The sequence below is a fragment of the Phascolarctos cinereus genome, unplaced genomic scaffold (genome assembly GCF_003287225.1).
Source record: "Phascolarctos cinereus isolate Bilbo 61053 unplaced genomic scaffold, phaCin_HiC Scaffold_2;HRSCAF=192, whole genome shotgun sequence".
NCBI lineage: Eukaryota > Metazoa > Chordata > Mammalia > Diprotodontia > Phascolarctidae > Phascolarctos > Phascolarctos cinereus.
In genome coordinates, this window is record NW_027555625.1 from 73,768,526 (window position 1) to 73,772,692 (window position 4,167).

General features: G+C 35.7%; 1 pseudogene; it reads right to left on the reverse strand.

The window, feature by feature from the left end:
• Positions 1-645: 645 nt before the first annotated feature.
• On the reverse strand, positions 646-1,529 carry LOC110192146 (UAP56-interacting factor pseudogene; annotated as a pseudogene).
• Positions 1,530-4,167: the final 2,638 nt, after the last annotated feature.

A 4,167-nucleotide genomic window follows, 5' to 3' on the forward strand; every position in this document is an offset into this window, starting at 1 on the left:
CATACTTTTTTCACTTTATTCTTTTTAGTGTTTTTTTCTTTCAATCTGTTTCTTCTTTCATAATTATGACTAATACAGAAATATGTTTTATATGATAGTGCATGTATAAACTATATCAAATTGCCTACCATTTCAGAAGAAGGGAGGGAAGATGGAGAGAGGGAAAAAAATTTGGAATTCAAAATCTTGTAAAATATGAATGCTAAGGGGCAGCTAGGTGGCATGCCCAGGAGTCAGGACGACCTGAGTTCAAATCTACCCTCAGACACTTACTAGCTACGTGACCGTGGGCAAGTCACTTAACCCCAATAGCCTTAAAAAAATGCTAAAAATTGTTTTGACATGTAATTGTAAAAAAAAAAAAACCTATTTTAAAAAAGGAAGGAAAAAACCAGAATAAATTAGGATTTCCCTGGTGTTATTTCAGGGGAATACTTCATACATTAAAAAGAAAAATACTATTCCAAAGTAAAAGTAGTAAGAATTATTTTCTTTTGTCTACTCAACTTTTCAAACAAGTTGTTGTCACTCAAATGTCCCTTTGAAAGAGTATCAGTTACAAAGTGGCTTTCTTTGTTCTGAGTTCCTTCAAGTTTCCAAATTGCTCATTCACAATCACCCCAGTCTGTTTTCCAACACTTAATGTCAAATTATTAGGGAAATCTTAAGAATTTTCTCTTCAGGGTGGTGCCTTTTCATCAAAAATATATAGGAGGATAAATTATTGAGGCTATCTTAGCTACTGAAGGATTAATTGCTTTAATTAATTAATTGCTGGTTGATTTGGTCAAAATTTGTCTAGTTATAGTAGAAGTTCACCATTGATGAGTTCTTTTTGCCGTCCAGAGGTAGAGAACCTACAAAGTTTGGATTCAGTTAAAGTCCTGCACTTGAGGCCCTGGCCTCGAGGCCACACATTCCCCACCCCTGGACAATTGTACTGGGTGCACCTAGGCCTTTAGGCCTCTTCTGAAAAGGAAGGTCTGGCATGTATTTTTTTCTTTTTCTTTTTTTTGCTGTTTTAATTTAGCCTCACTCCTGGTGAAATTGACTGGAACATTGTTTCTTCTGTTTAATTGGCTAGGTCTCCAGAGAACTGGGTTTGGTTTCCTCTGAATTTCATTTTGCCTCTGATAGTCTGTCTTCCTTTTTAACCCTGGATAATATTGAGTATATTCTTACTTAGAGGCGGTCAATTAATAAGGTTGATTTCTTTATGAACCCCATTTGCTTTCTGAGCTTCCAGGTTAGTTCCATAAAAATGTCTTTTTCCAGGGCTCATTCTCCCTCTTCAGCCCAACCATTTTTACCAAAACCAGTCCTGCTTTTGTATTCTCTATGTGGCTACTCTCATCTTGAATTATCTAGCATCACTATGTTTAAGTCTTTTATTTAGTTTTGAAAAATTCTGCTTTCTTTCTTCCTTTTTCTTCAACTGGATGATGTCATCCAGAGACAGAACATTCTTATGAAAGTTTTTTATGGGTGCTGGTCTTCAACAGTAGTGGAGTCACCACCGAGGCTGCCATCATGAAGGCTGAGCCTGTTCACTGGAACTTGCTAATAGGAAAGGCCTGTGTTTCAACCTGACCAACTCCCACTGACTGACTTGCATTTTTTTTTTTTATCAGTAGAGGCATGCCACCCCACGGTGCTCCTCTTCTCTCCTCATCCTTTCAGTTTTGTGTATGTGTTGAGATTCTCTACCTTGAATCATAAAGTCTGATGTAATGTCACAACAAGATCTTGGAAAATGCTAAAGCTCCCTTGGCAAGGAATTGCCAAGATCAGCTGCTACAAAGAAAACTTCCTTTATACAAAATGTTGTGGTAAAAACAGCAGACAGAAGGCACTTGTGCCATCACCAAAGGCAAAATCCCAGAAAAAAATAGAAGTCGGCACTTTGTGTTGTTGTTTTTGTTCATGTTTTGGTTGTTTTTGTCACAATATAATAGAAGATAGGCTGGCAACTTAACATATAATTTTTTGGTTTTGTCATTTATTAATTATATATTTTTGCCTACTTGTTAAGTCCAAAAAAACTAATACCCCTTCTTATTAATTTGGATAGGGAGAGTTATTCAGTTTTTATTCCTTTAGAAAAATTTCCTGCCACAGAAGAAAAAAAAATTGATAAAAATTTGTATGAGCAACAATATAATAACATACTTCTAGCACTGTTATAGAACAGTCATAGTTCTGTAGACGCTGTACTTTAAGTATACTTCTGAATATCAAAGTAGATCATAGAGGATCTTCAGAAAATATATAACAATGAGAACATTTCCATAACCAAATCACTTAAGTTCGTAGCATTCCCTGCACTGTATTTTAGCTATTGCTCATGTTTCTAAGTGCACTCAGATTTTTCATCAGCCTGTGCACGTTTATAAGGAGTAGGCTCATTGGCTAGTCCTCTGGTTCCATATTGTCGTAAGGAGTCACTCCAGCATTACCACTTGAAACACAATTTAGCAAATGTCCTTCATGAATGAAGGTGACCCCCAAAACCATCATCTGATGTCCTATATTTTGGTAATTCGAGTATTCAAAATTAACTAGGCTGTTCTTCCAATGACAGATACAGGCTAACACCAGACCTGGATTCAAAGCCCTTCTAGCTTGGGTATTTTCTCTATTTATAAAAAGAGAGTCTTAATAGCTGGGTTATAGTAGGCAAAAGAAAAAGAAAATAAAAGAAATAATTTAAATAAAGAATTTATAAACATTAAAACTCTAAATAAGTGTGAGTTGCTGTTATTCATTTTAGGTGCCAAAGGAGTTCATGTATAAACCTACTATTCACACATTCCTGTATCCTATGACTACTATAACAAGGCAGCTAGGTGGCGCAATGGATAGTATACCAGGCCTGTAATCAGAAAGACTCCTTTTACCGAATTCAAATCTAGCTTCAGACACTTACTAGCTAAGTGACCCTGAACAAGTCACTTAACCCTGTTTGCCCAAGTTCCTCATCTGTAAAATGAGCTGGAGAAGGAAATGGCAAACCATACAGTATCTTTGCCAAGAAAACCCACAGAAGTCCTGAAGAGTTGTCCACAACTGATATGACTGAACAATAACATGAATACCATCAAACTGAAAAAAACCCTGTCATTATTGTTAGCAATAATACTGGTGTTTTGGCTTTTCTTACGATTAATGGACAACAAATAGGACACTTTATGTGGCACTGACAAACACTATAGCTATGCATGTCTCCCTATTTTATGCTTCACTTGATGTCCATACAAGGATTGTCATATAGCTAGTTCTGTAGCCAGATCTTTCATTAGTCATACATAAAAGTTTCAAACGACTCATATAACTTTGAATCCTTTAATTAACCCTAGGTTCTGTGTAGAGTGATTGGGGTAATTGTAATTATGAAAATATTAATCAAGATGCCATCTAATGTAATGGTTTTTAACCTGATGTCCATAGGATCTGTCCATTTTTATCTTTGCTTTGAAAACCATATTTAACATAATCTTTTTTTCCTAATCCTAAGTATTTCATTTTATGCATTTAAAACATTCTGAGGAGTCCATAGGTTTTACCAGACTTCCAGCAGGGTTCATGGAACAAAACAAAACAAAAAGTTCTGAGCTCTTTACCTAGTGCATTCTCTGCCAACAAAATAAACACGAAAAATCTATCAGATTTCAGTGTATTTAATTAAGACAGAATAGCAATGAAAATAATAGATGAAAAACAGTCAACATATTCCAAGAATCACAGAAGTCAGATTTAGAAGGTATCCCAAAACCTTTCTAGCCTATCTCTTCCTGAAAATGGTTACCTACTAGAACACTAATGATGAATAGTCAAAGACCATTGCTTTAAGACCTCCAATTAAAGGGAACAATTGTCTAGCCTTAATTGTAAGGAAATACTTCCCTAACACAAGGTTCAAATTGCCTTTTCCCAGGCAAACTCACAGTGTTGCACATATTGTTTTTTGTTTGGAACTCGCAAGCTAAGCAGGAACACACACACACACACACACACACACAAAGCAACCATATAAGTCTGTCTTCTACATGTCCATCCTTAAATACTTGAGGACATCTATCTTATATCCATTACATTTTCTCTAAGCTAAATATGCCCATTTTCCTCAACTCATTCACACAAGACAGAAACTTGAAGCCAATAACAACT